This window comes from Sorex fumeus, unplaced genomic scaffold (assembly GCF_029834395.1).
Source record: "Sorex fumeus unplaced genomic scaffold, SorFum_2.1 ptg000178l, whole genome shotgun sequence".
NCBI lineage: Eukaryota > Metazoa > Chordata > Mammalia > Eulipotyphla > Soricidae > Sorex > Sorex fumeus.
The window spans coordinates 1,165,693-1,185,588 of NW_026606235.1; the positions used below are offsets into that span (position 1 = coordinate 1,165,693).

General features: G+C 49.4%; 1 protein-coding gene across 1 annotated transcript in view; it reads left to right on the forward strand.

Moving 5' to 3' along the window:
* SOX12 (SRY-box transcription factor 12) overlaps nucleotides 1–19,896 on the forward strand; it is a 280,268-nt gene that overhangs the window by 32,300 nt on the left and 228,072 nt on the right. The gene's annotated exons all lie outside the window — the stretch shown is intronic.

A 19,896-nucleotide genomic window follows, 5' to 3' on the forward strand; every position in this document is an offset into this window, starting at 1 on the left:
TCACTCATTTTGAATCTTGAACTCTGTGAATGTATTACATTAAAAATTTGTTATGGGGGTGGAGATGGAGGTAGGGGGTGACGGGAGGGAACCTGGGGACACTGGTGCTGGGAAATGTACACTGGGTGGAGGGATGGGCGCTGGAACACTGTATGACTGAATTCTAATCATGAACAGCTTTGTAAGTGTCTATCTCACAGTGATTCAATAAAAAAGTTTAAAATGTTCGCAAATCTCTAGGGGGGCTAGAGGGACAGTACAGTCGGTAGGATACTTGCCTTGCACAAGGTCTGCCCAGGTTCAATCCCCAGAACCCCCATATGGTCCCTTTTGCCCTGAGCACTGCCAGGTGTGGTCCCATCAATAAATTAAAATAAAGTTTTTTTTTTTTTTTTTTGCTTTTTGGGTCATACCCGGTGATGCACGGGGTTACTCCTAGCTCTTCCCTCAGGAATTATTCCTGGTGGTGCTTGGGAGACCATATAAGATGCGGGGAATCGAACCCGGGTTGGCTGTGTGCAAAGCAAATGCCCTATCCGCTGTGCTATCACTCCAGCCCCAAGTTCACTCTGTATTAAACCCACTTTTAATTTTTTTTGGTGTAAAGGTAAGGTAAAGGTAAAGGCCCTCCCGTTGATCGTCGATTTGCTCCAGCGGGCCCAGTAACGTCTCCATTGAAGACTTTGTTGTTACTGTGTTTGGCATATCGAATACATCACGGGGAGCTTGCCAGGCTCTGCCGTGTGGGCGAGATACTCTCGGTAGCTTGCCGGGCTCTCCGGGAGGGGCGGAGGAATTGAACTCGGGTCGGCCATGTTGGCTGCGTGCAAGGCAAATGCCCTACCGCTGTGCTATGGGGCTGGTGTGTGTGAAAGAAACTAGGTTTCCTGAGGAAATATGAGAGGAGAACACACCCCACTGAGGAAAGACATGCACAGCCGTATTGGCATGTGCTGACCCCAGAATGGGGCTTTGAAGATTCTGAGATCTTCTGAGATTCAAAGGCCAGGAATGGAGCAAGTTTCCAGTTGCATTTTGGACTCCTCCACGTTCTCTAACTTACGTGTCTATTGTCTCCCGTGCTCAGGCCGGAACCTAGTTTTTGGTTTTGGAGATGCTCAGGGAACCTGGGGACCTGGGGATACCAAATCAACCAGACCAGCTGTTCAGTGCAAGGGCCCAAGGGTGCGGGGCTGCCTGTGGGCTGCAGGGATGGGGGCCTCTGGGACCGCTCATCAGGCTGGGAGCTACACGGTGGAAAAACCCCCAGTATCATCACATTTGTTTCTAAGTCTCAGCATCCACCCAAACTTCCCTGTGGAGACTTGTCCTTGGCGTGTCTGTCCCTTGCTTCTGTTCCCCCAGTGGTTCAGTTGTTCCACGAGCGATCGATAAAGCAGGAGCAAACTGCCCTGGGGCAGGGGCCTCTGCTAGGAAATCCTCGGGGTTCAGGATCCCACTCTCACCTCCCACACGCGTCTGGCTCCGTGGTCCGCTTGCTCACAACCCACCAAGCCATACTGCCCTTCCAGAAGCAAGGCTGATGAGCTCTCCTTTTCGACCATTTTTTTCCCTGTCTAATACTTTCTTTTTCTTCTTTTGGGGCAAGGGACATAAACTACATTGCTCAGGGATTACTCCTGGCCATGCTTAGGGCACCAGATGCTAGGGATCAAGCTGGAATTAATCCCTGTCCTATGTCTCTGGCCCCTGCCCAATCTCTTCTTTCTTTCTTTCTTTCTTTCTTTCTTTCTTTCTTTCTTCTTTCTTTCTTTCTTTCTTTCTTTCTTTCTTTCTTTCTCTTTCCTTTCATCTTTCATCTCCTTCCTTCCTTCCTTCCTTCCTTCCTTCCTCCCTCCCTCCCTCCCTCCCTCTCTCTTTCTCTCTCTTTCTCTTTTAGATTTTGGGCCACACCAATAATGCGTAGGGGTTACTCCTGGCTCTGCACTCAGGAATCACTCCTGGCAGAATTTGGGGGACCATATGGGATACTGAGGCTCGAACCCCATTTAGCAGTGTGCAAGGCAAATGCCCTACCCACTGTACTATCATCTGGCCTAGTTGCCTAATATTTCTGATGCTAACTTTTCATTTATATGGTTGCTCATTTTTATTGAATGATCATTTTATATATAAAAAAGTAATAAAAATAATTACCTTTGGCTTTTTTAACTTTATCACTTATCACTTAACTTCCCGTTAGTCGTCGATTTGCTCGAGCGGGCGCCAGTAACGTCTCCATTTGTCCCTGTCGCGTGCTAGTGTAGCCCAATGGCATCTCTTCGCTCCGGGAACATGGAGGGCCTCAAACCGATCGTTCATGACCTTGACAAAGAAGTCTGACCATCTGGTAGGTGGGCGGCCACGCGGTCTCTTGACATCCCGTGGAATCCAATCAGTAACAGCTCTAGTCCAACGGTCATCTTTAAATCTCATTACGTGACCAGCCCATCTGATTTTCGACACCTTGGCAAATGAGACAGCGTCCCTGATCCTTGATCGTCGACGGATGTCAGAACTCCGGATTCGTTCTCTCATTTGAGTGAAACGTGATATTCCAAGCATAGCTCTTTCTATTCTTCTTTGGGAGACCTGAATGGCGTTCTCATCTTGTTTGCGTAGGGCCCAGGTCTCTGAGGCATATGTTAATGCAGGAAGAACAGTGGAATCAAAGAGATGTGCCCGGAGCCGGAGGTTCTTCGTCCTCTTAGCTATTTCTTCGACGTTCTTGAAGGCGTTCCAAGCCGCTCTCTTCCTCCTGCGCAGCTCGGGTGCCAGGTCATTTGTCATGTTGACCTCTCGACCTAGGTACACATAGCTGTTGCATTCGGAGATGGTCGTTCCATTGAGAGCGAATGGGGCGTCAGGAACAAGGCTATTTCTCATAAACATTGTCTTCGTAAGATTCAGCTGTAGTCCTACCTTTCCACACTCACGGTCAAAGTCGGCCAGCATTTGTGCCGCTTGGCTGATGTTTGGTGTTATTAAAACAATGTCATCAGCAAAGCGGAGGTGGTGTAGTTGCCGACCATCTATCTTCACTCCCATTCCTTCCCATTCCAGTCGTCGCATGATGTTCTCGAGGGTGGCACTGAAGAGTTTTGGTGAAATGGTATCACCCTGCCGCACCCCTCTCTTGACATTTAACTTTAACTTTTTAAAAATAATTGACTGAATATATGTAATAAATAAGGGGAGGGAAAATTTTCTTTTTCTTTTTGGGTCACACCCGGCAATGCACAGGGGTTACTTCTGGCTCATGTACTCAGGAATTATTCCTGGCGGTGCTCAGGGGACCATATGGGATGCTGAGAATCGAACCCAGATCGGCAGCGTGCAAGGCAAACACCCTACCCGCTGTGCTATTGCTCTAGCCCTGGGGAGGACAAATTTTTCTTTTTATTTGTTTTTGGGGCCACACCCACGGTGCTCTGGGCTTACTCCTGGCTCTGTGCTCAGGTATCACTCCTGGTATTGCTCCTCACGGGACCATATGTGATGCTGGGGATGGAACCTGGGTTGACTGAGTACAAGGCAAGTGCCCTACTGGCGACACTACCGCTCAGTTCCCTGCAGCAGAATTTCAATCAATGAGCAACAGAAGACAGAAATGGAAAAACCACTTTTAGCACTCCACATTAATCATTGCTGAGGACAACATCCATCTCTGCCGAGGTGAGTGGGCGTAACCTGAAGATGTAAAGGTGTTTGAGAGGGCTGGAGAGACAGTACACAGGGTCCGGCGTTTGCCTACCATACATAACCTGGCACCCCATCTGGTGTTGAATACCGCCAGGAGTGATTCCTAGCCACATAGCCAGTAGTAAGCCTTTAGCATCAAGGGTGTGGCTCTAAATCAAACAAACAAAAAAAAAAGAGGGTGCCTGCATTGTCATGAATTAACACTGAAGAGTTACTTCAGAGTAGCTTTCACTTGTGCCTGGATTCTCTGGTGCTCCGCCCAGTGGGTGGTGATGCTCTGGTCTCCTCCCCATGGAGCATGGGTATTACTCAGCAACTTGCTTCTAACCAGCAGCAGGAGGAGAGGATAGAACAGGAACTTTTTGGTGGGAAAGTTGTTCAGGTACTGCCTGGGACGAAGGACCCCGTCAGCATCGCCAGCAGCCTGTCTTGTGGGTCTTAGGAGCCCTGAACTGAGGGCATGAGCTGTGGTCTTCGCTCTGAGTCGTTCTTCCGCTCAAATCTGTGACTTCAGTCTCATCGTGGGAAACCGCACATTCAAGGACATTCTGGGGGCTGAATGGGAGAGACAGCAGGTAAGGTGCTTGCCTCAATAGCCTCCATCCCCTGAACCCACCAGGAGTGACCCCCAAACACAGAGTCAGAAATAAGCACCAGTGAGTGTGATCCCAAAACCAAGAATAAAGAGAGACAGAAAGAGAAGGAAAGAAATAGAGGAGGGAGAGAGAAAGAAAGAAAAAAAGAAGGGAAAGAGGGAGGAAGGTAGAAAGGAAGGATGAAAGGAAGGAAGGAAAGAAAGAAAGAAGGAAAGAAGGAAAGAAGGAAGGTGAGTCCAGAGCGATAGTACAGTGGATTGGACACTTGTCTTACATATGGCCAACGCAGGTTTGATCCCTAGCACCCCATGTGGTTTGCCAAGCCTCTCCATGAGTGATCCCTGAGCCCAGAGTCAGGAGTAAGTAAGCCTTGAGTACCCTGGGTGTGACACCCCCCAAAGAAATAACAAAAATGAATGCAAACAAGAGGTTGGAGAGATAGTACAGAGGGCAAGGCACTTGTCTTGCACGCAGCCATCTTGGGTTCAATCCTCAGCACCCTAAAGTTTCCCTGAGCCCCTCCAGGAGTGATCCCTGAGCACAGAGCCAGGGGTAATCCTCGCATACTGCCAAGCGTGGGCCTCTCCCGTCAAAGCAGACAAGGACACCATTCCTTGAGGAAACCTAATGAGTGTGCAGTGCCTGGCACCCAGGGGCGCCGGTGAATCTCCCTATGGTGACAAAGGAGGCGACGGTGGCTGAGAGTTAGTAGGCAGTGCCTGGGTTTTAATTATGGATGTCTCAGACATGGACTGGCCTCCAGGGAATCTCAGCCAAGGCATTCGCACAGACAGTCCCCAGACCCAGCGAGCAGCACACGTGGCACTTGTCTATGGCAGGCGCTGGTCTTGGCACTTCGTGAACACTAACCCTTTCGGTCCTATCTGGCATTTAGACAGCGCACCATGGTATGGGTGCCACTATCTCTGACCCCAGGAGAGGAAGCCAGACAGAGCGTGGAAGCATTTTTCCCAAGGTTGCACAGGTGACCTGAGGACCTGACAGTCTGGATCCAGTATGTCTAGACCTTTCATAAATGTGGGAGCAGGTGATCCCAAGTCCCACAGATTCTACCAACTAGCCAATCTGATAATGGATGGGGTTGCAGATCATGACACAACCCCCCCCTTTTGGGGGGCCACACCCAGCAGTGCTCAGGTGGCTAACTCCTGGCTTTGCACTCAGGAATTACTCCCTATGGTGCTCAGGGGGACCACATGGGATGGTAAGGATTGAATCTGGATTGGCTACGTGCAAGGCAAATGACCTACCCACTGGACTATCTCTCTGACCCCAGTAGTCATGACCCCTCGAGTCTAGACACTTCTTATGGCGCAGACTCTGTCTGCCCAAAAGATCACCAATTTCTGCTGATGGTGAGTGCAAGGAAAACCCTCTGGGAAAGCACTTCGAGAATGGTGTGCATTCTTGGGAAAAAGCCATCAGCCAAGAGCCAGAAAATAAGAGAGTGGTTAGGGCTCAGGCCTAACGTCCACTGACTCGGGTTGATTCTCAGCACCGGGTGGTCCCTGAAGCATAACCCGGAGCAACCCTGGAGGCTGGCCCACGTATCCCCAGCACTGCAGGGTCCAATCTTTTCCACAGCGATGAGCCCTTGCACTGAATTTGTGGCCAATAATCGTGGATCCATCACAAGGCTGTAACAGGCCCGATGTGTTCCAGGAAGGGGTGTATGCTGCCCACATGTGTACATGATGACAATGACATGGCTTTAGACATGCTGACACAATCAGGGTATCTGCACCTGATGTCATTTTTTAAAATTTATTTTAAATTTTTATTAAAGAGTCATATTTTACAAAGTTGCTGATAGCTGAGTTTTAGGAATACAATAATTCAACACCAATCGCTCCACCAGTGTCAACTTCTCTCCATCAGGGTTCCTAGATTCCCCCTCCCCATCCCAACCCCCACTCCACCCCCGCCTGTCAACTTGATGGGCACATTACAAAGTTCCAGTGGTTACCACTTAGATCTCGTGTTTTCAGTTCTGTTGAATCTGTGTTTTGAGTGTATGGCTAAACCCCTCACTCATATCACCGGTGTAACTGAAGCTCTGATGCCTGTTAACTCCATTACCTCTTCTTCTCTTCTTCCCCCTCTTGATTTCTTTCCTTCTTGTCATCTCCTCTCTAAATACTAGGGTCAAGGATGATCTGAGAGCCCTCCTTTTTTGCACCTGATGTTTTTAGCAGCTACATCTATTGGGTGCCTGCAATGGGTAAATAATACAGAAAGGACTCTGAGAAGTGAAATGGCAGGTTGGGAATGGCTGGGACTCAAAGCACATTGTGTAATCTAAGACAGAAGAAACTCCTGTCCCGCTGTTCAGATGTGCTCAAGATTGCACATAGGTGCCACGGCTGTCCCCCCAATGACCTGCCCTGTGACCAGGGGATACATCCTGTCCAACTCAGGGCCACGACCAGGAGTTTTTTCACAGGTGCGTTCCGCAGACACGTGTGGTGTTGGGGACAGTGACTGGCACCACTCCACGTGGCAGCCTGGGTTGGCATCCCTGAGGACTGTGTGCTTCCTGTCCTGCTTTAATCAATCCCCTGAGCACATGACTCAAAGCCATGGCCTGGGCTCTGAGCCAACAGGAGCCTGGTGATGGAAGAACACACAGGATTTCATAAGCAACTGGCCCAGGACATGTGGGCAGGGCAGGAAGGAGGAGGGAGGAAAACAGGATGCTTACCGGGATATGCACCGGCAGGGTGCAGGGGCGGGCGTGGCAGGGGAAGAGCTGCTAAGAGTTAGAGTCTAGGGCTGGAGAGATAGTGTGGGGGTAAGACACTTGCCTTGCATGCAGCCAACCTGGGTTTGATCCCTAGTACTGCATGTGATCACCTGAGCTCTACCAGAAGTGATCCCTGAGTGGAGAGCCAGGAGGAAGCCCTGAGCATAGCCAAGTGTGACCCAAAATTTAAAAAAAAGTTATATCCACTCCAGTGTCAGTGTTAATGCAGTGTTATGTACAACAGGGAAACTATGGAAACATCAGGGCTGGGGAGAAGCAATGGGTTGAAACTCATGCTTTGCATGTGGAGTGGCATGGTTTAATCCCCTGCACTGCACTGTCCCCTGAGTTCTACGAGGTGTGAGTCCTGGACACCGTGTTGGAGTAGTCACTGAGTACCACCAGGTGTGGCCCCCAAAAAGACAAACATATGTAAGCAGCCAAAGTGCCCGTGGATTGAATGAACTGAATGAAGATGAGTGCATTTATTCCATGGAATATTCTTCAGCTATAGGAAAAGATGGAATGTCGTCATTTGCAGCAAAATGGAAAGAACTTTAGCAAAATTATGTGAAGCAAAATTAGTCGAATATTGGATGATTTTTATCATTGTATGCAGTATTATATTAAAAAATAATAAACAAACAAAATAAAAAGACAACCTGTGGACACTGATGGTTGAAAACTTTTTAAAAAGTTTTCTGGGGGCCAGAACAATAATATAGTGGGTTCAGGCATTTGCCTTGCACGTGGCCAACCCGGGTTCAATCTCCGGCATCCCATATGTTCTCCCAAGCACCACCAGGAGTGTTTCCTGAGTGCAGAGCCAGGAGTAACCCTTGAGCATTGCTGGGTATGACCCAAAAAGCAAAAAAAAAAAAGTTTTTTGGATCACACCCAGCCATGCTCAGGGGGTTACTCATGACTGCACTCAGGAATTACTCCTGGTGGTGCTCCAGGGACCACATGGGATTCTGGGAATCGAACCCTGGTCGGCTGCATGCATGCAAGGCAAATGCGCTACCCACTGTACTATCCATCATACTCCATCCCCAATTGATGTTTAAATTAATGTTACCTGAGAAGGGGGTAAGTGGAAGTGCTAAATGGGGGAAGGATAAAACACAATTAATAAGTCCTGGGGAGGGAATGTAAGGGTGACTGTCATTACTAATAGTCTGTGTAGTCAAGGAGAGTTTAAAGCACCTGGTCCTAAGTTTGATCCCCCAGAGAGCCACCCCCAACATCGAGTGTAGACTTGCTCTGCCAGATGTGGTCCCAAAGCCAAAAACACACACACACACATTTATACATGTATTCCATGACATATGGGAAAGTATTGGAAGGCTGCTGAAAGAGCAGAAGGTCTTATGGCAATGGGGAAATTTTCAGTAATGATTATTGAACTCAGTGGCAGATGTCAGATCTGGGCTGCAGATAGAGCATCTGAGTGTTACTTTCTAGTGGCAGCCAGAGGAACAGACAATGAGCAATTGCAAATGTAGGTGAGATGATTTTGAACTTTGACAAGAGTGTGAGTCAGTCACCCAAGACCCAGCTATGTGTGATCAGTCACAGAGGCTGGTTGGGGCGGGGTCCCTCCCCCCCCCCCCCCCCCGTCCCCCTATGAGGGTTCAGGGAGGGCCCGCCCACACAGAGCTAAGGGGAATGGAGCCCCGGTAGGTATGGGCCAAGCTCAGCAGATGGCTGGGCCAGGGCGAAGGTCCTGGGCAGGAAGGTTGGTTGGTTGGTTCCTGGACTAGCAAGAAGGGGCTGGTGTGGAGGGCGGGGTGGGGGCAGCGGAGAGAGAGTTCCAGTAAGGCTGGCTGGCAGCGCTGTCCGACCGCTGATGAAGGTCTCTTTCACGCCCGGGTCTGTCCAGACGTTGTTTTCCTTGACGCCACAAACTCCCACCCACGTGACCCACTGCAACACAGGCAGACACCTGGGTGCATGTGCTCTGGCACGTTGCATGCGTGTTCTCCCCCACCCAAGGCGCACCAAGTTCCAGCCCAGCTGAGAGAGCTTAAGAGGCTTACATTTCCCGCAGAGTCTTAATGGGGTCACGTAGGAGGGCCGGATATCACCTTCATGCCGCATTCCAGAAGCTCCATTCAGGGAAAGATTAAATGACAGGAAGCGGCAAAGGGTTTCCTAAGGAAGGGATGGGAGCTCTGGGATGCTTGTGAGATGCAGGGATGGGGGAAACGATAGAGCCCTGAGAGCTACGGCTGCACTGCACGTGGGAGGAGCCAGGGGAGCAGAGGAGCAGAGGAGGAGCACAGGGGAGCAGAGGAAGGAGCAAAGAGGAGCCTGGGAACCACAAGGAGAAGCAGAGGGTGGAGCAGAGAGGGGCAGGAGGAGGAGCATAGAGGAGCAGAGGGCGGAGCATGGAGGAACAGAGGGCGGAGTGTAGAGGAACAGGGGGAGGAGCCTGGAGCCGAGGGCGGAGCATGGAGGAGCTGGAGGAGGAGCATAGATGAGCAGAGGGCGGAGTATGGAGGAACAGGGGGAGGAGCATAGAGGAACAGGGGGAGGAGCATAGAAGAGCTGGAGGAGGAGCATAGAGGAGCATAGGGCGGAGTATGGAGGAGCAGGGGGAGGAGCATGGAGGAACAAGGGGAGGAGCACAGAGGAACGGGGGAGGAGCCCGGAGGAGCAGAGGGCGGAGCATCGAGGACCAGGGGGAGGAGCATGGAGGAACAGGGGAAGAAGCATGGAGTGTAGCAGAGGTGGGTCATAGAAGAATGGGGGAGGAGCACAGAGGAGTGGGGGAGGAGGACTATGGAGGAACAGAGGGCAAAGTAGGGAGGAGCACGAAGGACCAGACTTCTCAGAGGTGCTTCTGCTCACCTCACCTCTGCTGACTCACCTCCGGAGATGGGATACTCACTGCCCAGCCAAGCTGACCGCAGGCAGTTTCCCTTCCCCTTCCGCCCAGGTGGCCGTGAGAGGTGAAAGGGTACTACTTCCATCACAACTAGAGAAACATGAAAACCGTGTGAAGACACTTTCCCCCATTCCTACCCCCCAACCAGACTGGTAAAGATCAAAAACTCTGGGATCATACCTTACAGTAGAAATTTGGAGGAACAGGTACTCACATACTCTGCCATCAGGTAGAGGTGGATAGGCACCTTGTCCATGGGGTATCATCCGGAAGTTCCCATTAAAAGTGAAAGTGGGCGGGCTGGAGAGATAGGACAGTGGGTAGGGCGTTTTCCTTGCACGCGGCGGACCCAGGTTCAATTCCCAGCATCCCATATGGTCCCCTGAGCACCGCCAGGGGTAATTCCTGAGTGCAGAGCCAGGAATAACCCCTGTGCATCGCCAGGTATGACCCAAAAAGCAAAAAAAAAAAAAGTGAAAGTGGGAACCAGAGCCAAAGTTCAGCAGGGAGGACGTTTGTCTTGCACACGGCTGACCTGGGTTCCATCTCCATATAGTTCCCTAAGCACTGCCAGGAGTAATTCCTGAGTGCAGAGTCAAGAGTAACCCCTGAACATTGATGGGTGTGATCCCACAAAAAACCCTCAAACCTCCTAAAAAGGAAAGTGCCCTGGACCAGAGAGATAGCACCCAAATGAAGGGAGTTGCCTTGCATGGCTGACCTAGGTTTGATCCTCAGCACCAAATTCTGCTAGGAGTGATTCCTAAATCCGGAGCCAGGAGTAAACCCTGAACACCACTGAATATGACCCCTCTGAGGAAAGGTAAAAATGCACAGAGGACCAGCTGAAGTCTACAATACCCCCACCCCACTATTACCACAAGCACCACACAGCTAAAGATGCTGAAAGACAGTTCAAAGGGCTGAGAGCTCCTTGGAAGCTAAGGTTCTTTGGGTGTGAAAAAGAAATAAATAAAAGTCTATATTTTCATGATCTCTAAATCCTCTTCTTAATTCCATTCTAATCATGCTTCTACCTGGCAGCGTCTTTGAAGCAGTTCTTATCAAGATCATTGCATCTCCAAATGCAAAATCCACTTCTCTGTTTTCATCTTCTTGATCCCTCAACACTTGGGCCGCAGTTGGCACATCCACCTTCATATTGCCCAGGGTCTGACCTTGGACCACTACTTTGCTTTTGCCCTAATCCTTTCTGTCGGGGTGACCCCGTGCTTAGTCCCTCAACCTGTCTCATGCCCACAACTCCAGGCCTATCTCTTCAGCCCAGTCCCCTCCAATAAACTTCAGTATCAACATCCAAGAATTTGTTTTATATTTGTTTTTGAGCCACACCTGGCTCTGCTCAGGGATTCCTTCTGGCTCTGTTCTCAGGGATCACTTCTGGAAGGACTCAGGGGACCATATGGGGTGCCAGGGATTGTCACATGCAAGGCAAACACAGGTCCAGCTGTACCATCACTCTGATTCTTCAACATCCAGTTACTACTTGGTGTCTTTTCTAGGATGTCTAAAAGACATCTCCGAAGCTACACAACCAAAGTCAACGTTCTGGTCTTCCCACAAGACATCTTGATCACCTCAGTAGATGGATGCTTTGTGCTTGCAGTGGTGCAGGCCATAAGACCTTGAAAGAATCCTAGACACCATCCCCCTTCCTGTATATGCTATCATTGGAACATCAATAATCTTATTGATTCTACCTTTTTTCTTCTTCTACTTTTTTTTCTTTTTGGGTCATACCCAGCAATGCTCAGGGGTTACTCCTGGATCATGCACTCAGGAATTACTCCTGGCGGTGCTTGGGGGACCATATGGGAGTCTGGGAATCAAATCCGGGTCGGCCGCGTGCAAGGCAAATGCCCTACTTGCTGTGGTTATCGCTCCAGCCTCGGTTCTACCTTTCTTTAAAATTAATTTTTTTCCAAATTATACTTTATTAAAGCACCGTGATTTACAAAGTTATTCCTAGTTGGCTTTTAGATATACAATGTTCCATCAGAACCTGGCAAGCTACCAAGGGTATTCAAAATGCCAAAGACAGTAACAAGAAGTCTCACAATGGAGACGTTACTGGGCCCGCTGGAGCAAATCGATGAACAACGGGAGGGCAGATTTCAGTGTCGCTGACTGTGGTTTCAGTACTTAGCTCCATCATTCCTTAACATCTCCGCTGTGCCTTGCCCTTTGCACCTGTTGCTTCTTACCTGTCTCCTCTCCCCTCACCCCCTCCACTTGCTTTTTTTCCTTCTCCTCCCTATCCTTTGGGACCAAGAGTGATCTAGGCATGTCCCCTTTCCTCACCCAATTACTCTACACACCACATATAAATAACATCATCCCTTGCTTATCCTTCTCCTGGCTTACTTCCTTTAACATGATACCTTCCATTTCCACCCATGCAGCAAATTGCATGATTTCATCATTCCTCACAGCTGTATAGTATTCCACGGTGTATATATACCACATCTTCAAGATCCACTGTGACTCCACCTTTCAAAACTACCAGATGCCAATCACATCTCACCACTTGCATAATCTCTGCTCTGTTCTGAGCTCCTGGCGTTTCCCAACAGAATTATGTCAATATCTTCACCCACCTCCCGGAGTCCTTTTAAAGCTTCAAAGCTCCAGGTGGTGTGAGCCCTCATGACCTCTCTGTCCTTACCTCCCACTGCCCACCTCTCCCCAGCTCCCTTCAGCCACACTCACCTCCTTTGCCAGCACAGTCATCAGGCTTCCCCCGGGAGCCTTTGATAAGATGAACAATGTGCTCTCCAGATAGGCTCAGTGCAGCCACTCACACCAGCCTGCGCCTGAATCCACTCAACCCTCCATCCTTCTGACCCACTTCTCAACTCCCTCTTCTCTTTCCTCTGCTGTGCTGTGCTGACCGGGGGCTGCACACCCCAGGTAGCACTGCCCACACGTTTGGTTGTGTTGGTCACGGCGGGTTGTGCTCCTTTAGTTGTGGGGTTTGGACACACGTGGTTGGGGTCAGTTGGAAGGTGCTTGTGGAACTGAGGATCAGACATCAGAGATCACAGGATCATGCTCAGCCCTGAGGGCATGTGAGAGCAGCACCCGGAAAGTGAACTCAAGGTCTCAGGCTGGCACTTTAGTCACGGAACCACCTCCTGAGTCCACTTTTGTTTTGAAACAGATGCCATACCTGACGGTGCCTGTGCAAATGCCAGGGGCCAGACTCAGGATTTCACATATGTGAGGCTTGTGGCCTACGGCTTGTGCTATCTCCACCCCCTCTAATCTGCTCCTTTCTAAATCTACCCTCCTAGTATTTCACCTCCTAATCTACCCTGTAATTTCCATATTATCTCAATGATTTCTGGCTGAATTTTCTTTCTAGTGAGATGTGAGCGCTACTTAGTTATTTTCACAGCGGTGCCCTCAGCCTTCAGTACAGAGCCTGGTGAGTAATTAAGTACTCCATCCACATTTGCTGAGTGAAAGAACCAAGGTAGAAAAGGTTTGATTGATGCTGAAAGATCTGTAGATGGATGGAGAGATGGATGATTGTTGAGTGGGAGGTATGCGGAAGAATGGAGACTGGATAGGAGAAATTTGGATGAGTAGATTGTAGGGAATGAGCTATGGGAGGTAGTAACTAGGTGGATGGGAATGAAAGAAACAGAGATTTTATTCCTACTGAGACTTATTGAATGCCAGGTGACATTCAAGATGTCTGAGACACATCTGTGAGTCAAATAGATAGGAGACTGCCTGAGGGATCTTACAAATTAGAGAGGGAGACAGACTCAGGGAACGCAAATTCCAAATACTTTAGATATAGTTAAAAAATATATATATATGTTAGGATATATTTCGGGCTGGAGTGAAAGTACAGCAGTAGGGCGTTTGCCTTGCATGCGGCTGACCCGAGTTCAATTCCTCCATCCCTCTCGGAGAGCCTGGCAAGCTACCGAGAGTATTTCGCCCGCACGGCAAAGCCTGGCAAGCTCCTCATGACATATTTGATATGCCTAAAACAGTAACGACAAGTCTCACAATGGAGACATTACTGGGCCCGCCTGAGCAAATTAATGAACAATGGGAGGACAGTGCTACAGTGCAGGATATATTTCACATATATATGTATATATTACAATTTTGGGGGGCACACCTGGTGATGCTCAGGGGTTATTTCTGGCTCTGTACTCAGGAATTATTCCTAGTGGTACTCAGGGATCCATATGGGGTGCTGGGGGTCAAATCTAGATGGGCCACATGCACAGCAAAGTGCCCTACCCACCATGCTATCTCCCCCCACCCCCACAGACAAATTCAACTTGAATACATTAACCGCCCACCCCTTTCCCAGAAGAATTCAGGGTTGAGTCTGGGCACTGCAAATGGTCCCCTGAGCATCACCAGCAGTCAGGTATGAATTCTGAGCATCATCGAGTATGACTCAAATAAAAAACAAATCCCACTCCCCCCCAAAAAAAAATTGTCTGTAGGGTTGTAACTCAATGTGGAGCTAGAATTGGAACTCGGGCCAGATAACAGATGAGAAAATGGTGGGTGCCCAGTTTATGGCCCACTGAGCCTTCAGCCTTGGGGTGGTGGGGCTTGGGTTGGGATTTTGTGGGATGAGGGGCAGTGATCAGATCTCAGGCTGGAACCATCATTTCAGGGCATATTGTTTAGTTAGGGTCCAAAGGCAGGGTTAGGGCTCAGTCTATGGCCAGGGTCAAAAGTTAGAGTCAGCTGGTGTCCAGGGTCTGGCCCTTCCTGCCTCCTTCCTGGAGTCCTGGGCACATGCGGCTCTAGGCTTGCACCTTCCAGCCTTGAATTCCATCACCCGTCTCCAGTCACCTCTCTCACCCCTCATGCTCCCTACATCATGCCTGGGGGACCCTCTGTGTCCCTCAGAGGCCTAGCCATCCTCCTGGCACCCAGGGCACCAGGAGGGCATGAGTTCTGGGACAGGGCTCTGGTTCTGGCCCATGAGGGTGCCTTGCGCAAGGTTTTCTGATGCAACTGACTGCTGGCAGAACACCGGGGCACCCCCACCTCCTCTCGGCTCCCCACCAGCCCCGCCTCACCAGCTTTTCTCCGAAAGGGAAGGATCAAACACACAGAATCCCTTTCCTTTCCAGACCTGAGGCATCCCGGTGAGGCAGGAAAAAGGGCAGACAGCTCAGCCACTCAGCAGCAGCTAAGGAAGGAGGTGGGATCGAGGACAACTCTTGCCCTTAGCTGGAAGGTAAGGGGGAGAAGCAGGATCCCCGGAAACCCCAGAGCTCCACCCTCCACACACACAAAGCCCTGATTATGAGCCTGAGCCCAGAGGGGCAGGTAGAGGCTTCCCAAGGTGAGAGCGCCTGGAGACAAGGGCAGAGCAGACACCAGCTCCCTGCCGCTGGGGAGAGGACCCCTCAGCCTTGAGGAGGGTCTGGGATGTCCCTGGGGGACTTTTAACCCATCTCCTTGAAGTTCCTGGCAAAGTGAGTGTTGCGGGTTTTGGAATCACAGACTCTGGACCTGCTGGGTGGTCCTGGGCAGCTTTCCGCCCCTCTCTGTCACCTGGTTTTCTCATTTGACTTTAGGGCAAGAGACAAAGGCAGTGGTTAGAGCGTTTGCCTTGAACGCAGCCGACCCAGTTCAATTCCCAGCATCCCATATGATTCCCTGAGCATCATCAGAAGTGACTCCTGAGTGAAGAGCCAGGAGTAACCCTTGAGCATCACTTGGGTGTGACCCCAAAACAAATAAGAATGATCAGGTTCACACAAGGAAGCAGGTGGGAGGTAACTCAGATCTGTCACATGGGTAATGCAGGAGTGTCTCCAGCTCTCTCCACTCATTCTAATTCTCAAGGGGAATGTGTGTGTGTGCGTGTGCGTGCGTGCGTGTATGTGTGTGTGTGTGTGTGTGTGTGTGTGTGCGCGCGTGCGTGCGAGTGCCCATGGACATAAAGGATAATAATGCACCGGGTACTTGCCATGTGCCAGGAACTCTTCTGAGTGTGTTGATTCATTTGACTCTGCCTGTGGTCCCAGAGTTACTTCGCTGGTAATAAGAGCATTTCCGTCACCCCACCAGCAGGATTCTGAGATCAATTCTAATTTTCAGCTGTGGCCCCTAGTCTCAGAATAGCAAAGTAATAGGCCAGCATCACACAAAAGGACAGGCTAAGGAGGTGACATACAGCTGGGGAACAAAGACCACCTAAGCAAGGAGCTGGCCCCATGGTCCCCCCTCATGTCTGAAGCCAGGGATATCACTATCTGACTCGGAGTTTCCTCAGCCCTCTCTGGGGATAAAAGTGGTGACGGTGTGAAGGTTTGAGGAGGCGAGAGATGATGTAAGGGAAGTGCTGCACATACAAACTCCATCCTTGGCACACAGCACGTTCTCTGGAGAGAGAACCAGGCCCTCAGGGCTGACCCGCACTGGCCAGCAGGGCCGGGCCGCCAGGGGACCACCAGGGACAGGGCAGGCACGATGACAGGGACAGGTCTTCTTGCCTTCCCTGGGCCCAGTGTGAGTCAGAGTTGGATGATGAAGGATTTCTGCAAGGCTCCTGGGAGGCCCCAGAGAAAGGGAAGTTGCTCAGTTTTCTCACAAGGCCTCCCCAAGAGGAGTTGGGCCGAGATCTGCAACTCTTGTGTCACCCAAATCCATTAACCCACATTTGTCTACATTTTGTTTACCAGTCATGCTTTTCCCATCCATCCACTCTTTTTGTTTTGTTTTATTTGGGGGCCCCATCCGGCCGTGAGAGCTTCACTGAGGCACCTCATAAGCCCTTCAAAAATAGCTACCCCCAATCATACCTAACAGAGACCATATCCACCCAAGTTTAATTCAAGAAAAGAATAGTATTTAGAATCTATTTTTTTAAATTATTATGGCAGTTTTAGATAGCATGGTTGTCAACAGTCTGAGTATTGATGGGTTTATTTATTTATTTTTTTACATTTGTTTTTGGTTTTAGGGCCACATCTTGTGGTGTTCAGAGCTTACTCCTGGCTCTGTGCTCTGTGATCTCTCCTGCCAGTGCTTAAGGGATCACAAGCCTGGGATGGAACTGGGTTAGGTTGCATGCAGGCGGAAGCCTTAACCCCTGTACGATATCTCTGGCCCCAATATTTATGGTTTGGATGAATAGTTATTGTACTAACATGACCCCCAAATTTCCCATGATCCTCCACCACTGTTCTTTTGTTATTTTCCAGTTCTCTTCTTCCTCCTTTTCCTCCTTGCCCCACTTCTTGTTAATCTCAGTTTGGTAATCTAAGGTCAAGAGTTTGTCATGATTAAATACTGTCTATTCCCTTGTTTTGCTCTTTATACTCAAGATGAGTGAGATAATCTGGTATCAGCTTTTCTCCTTCTGACTTATTTTTCTTATCATGATCCTCTCCAGTTCCAGCCAAGTTGCAGTGAATTGCAAGATTTCATCTTCTCTTAGAGTTGTGTGGTATTCCACTGTGTATATAGGCCTAACTTCTTTATCCATTTGTCTGTCATTGGACATTTGGATTATTTCCATATCCTGACTATTATACTTAGCATTGCAATGAACATAGATTCATACATCTGTTTCTTTTTATTATTTTGTGTGTGTGTGTGTGTGTGTGTGTGTGTCGGGAGGTAGATGTGATGTCAAGAAGTGTAATTTCTTGGTCATATGGAAGCTCTAGCTTTTAATTTTGTTTTGGGGTTTGGACTACACCCAGTGGTATTCAGGGTTACATCTGGCTCTTCACTCAGGAATCTCTCCTCGTGGGACTGGCACACAGTGCTAGGATTGACCAGTGTCAGCTGTGCAGAAGGCAAGTGCCCATCCATTCTACTATAGCTGTGGCCTTGGGCAATATTTATTTTTTGGAAAAATTTCCTGTTTTCCATAGAGGTGGAACCAGATGACATTCCCACCAACAATTTCCTTTTTCACCACATCCACACCAATGCTGCTCGGTTCTAATTTTTTGTATAGTCCAGTCTCACTGGGGTGAATTGTCTTACTGTTTTGGTTTGCATGTCACTGATAATAAGTGATGGAGAGTACTTTTTTCCTGTGCCTTCTGACTTTTTTCTGTGTCTTATGTCCTTTTCGGGGAATTATGTGTTCATCTCCTCTCCCCATTTCCTAATAGGGTTATTGTTTTGTTGTTGTTGAATTTTGTGAGTGCTTTATGGATTTCAAAGATAAATCCTTTTATCTGACTATGGTCCCGTTCAGTAGGAAGCCTTTCTATGTTAGCCCAAATTTCTTTTGCCATTTTAAAAAAATCTGATGTCACCCCAGTGTTTATTTTTGACTTATTTACCAATGGAGTTAAATCACTGAAGATACCTTTGAGGTCCATATTCTGGAGAGTTTTCCCTATTTTTTCCTCTATGTGTTTTATGAATTTTGTTTTATTTTTTTTTTCATTTTTGGTCACACCTGGCATTGCACAGAGGTTACTCCTGGCTCGTGCACTCAGGAATTACTCCTGGCAGTGATCAGAGGACCATATGGGATGCTGGGAATCGAACCCGGGTCAGCCACTTGCAAGGCAAACGCCCTACCCGCTGTGCTATCGTTCCAGCTACAAATTCTGTTCTAATTTTGAGGTTTCCCCCGCCCACATCCAGCTAATGCTCAGTGTTCACTCCTGACTCTGTTCTCAGGGATCCTTCAGGCGGGGCTTGGAGAACCATACACAGTGCCAGGGATTGAACCCAGACAGACTGTGTACAAGGCAAGTGCCTTACCCACTGTGCTGTCTCTCCAGCCCCAAACCTTTAGGTCTTTAGTCTGTTTTTAGGTTGTATTTTAACTGATCATGGGGAACTGCGAGATAGCTCAAAGAGCTGGAGTGCCCACCTGTGTGTCTGAGACCCTGTGCTCAATCCTCAGTAATCACTCACTCCTCTACCCTGCCTGTCACAATGCCACATCTTTGAATGTAGTGCTGGTGACCCTTAGCACCGCTGGGCCCCAGTGGCATCATATTAGCAAACCCAAGCATTGACCTATCCAGCCCAGTTGGCCCCTGCCCCCTGAGCAATGTTTGGAGGTTCCCCTCCCATGTCATCTTGGCTGTTAATTTAATTTTCTTGATAATGATCTGTCTCTCCACCGCCTCTTAAGATCTTAGAAGATAGAGAAAGGACAGTAGGGCTAAATCAATCTGATGGCCACTGAATCACCAGCATTTCGAACAGGGTGGGACAGGAAATGGTCAGAAATAGATGTATGAGCCAACCTAGCACAGGCCTAGCTAGCTTTCTAGAACGGCTCAGAAGACAACCAGTCCCTCTGCCTTTGCCTCCTGCAAGTGTGGGACCACCGCACCTGAATCGAGAGTCCTGGTGAAGGAAACGCTTGTGTCGCTGTCTGAGGGTTGAACGAGATCTCCGAAATCCCTGGTGTGCTTTGCAGGCTCTGAGACACAGGTGACCTGGTCCCCAGGGATTTGGAACCAGGAAAACAAAAGCTTCTCCAACCACCTGCCACCCAGCCGGGAGTCAAGGAGTTATTTTTGGACTCTGGTAAATACAGACAGGTAGACCAGACAGGGCTTCCTGAGGAAGGTGTGGACCCCCTTGGGGCTGCCTAGGAAAGCTTCAGCACACAGGAGCCTGCCCCTGGCCCAGTCAGCACTGTGACCACTGTTTCCTGTGCCTCTAGGATGAGCCATGCTTGGGTTGAAGCAGTTTGCACGTAGTGGAGCAGTGCTAGGGTTTTTGTGGTTTTTCTTTTTTTCTTCTTCCTGGTTTGGGGGCTACACCCAGCGGTGCTCAGGGGCTACTCCCCAGTGGGGTGCTGCTAGGGATCATTCGTGGTGGTCCTCGGGAGAACCAAGCAGGTCCCAGGACAGAATATTGGCCTTCTGCATGCAAGCACCGCCCACCCACGTTGAGCCCTCCTGGGAAAGCTGACTTTTGTGTTTGGGTTGTGTTTATTT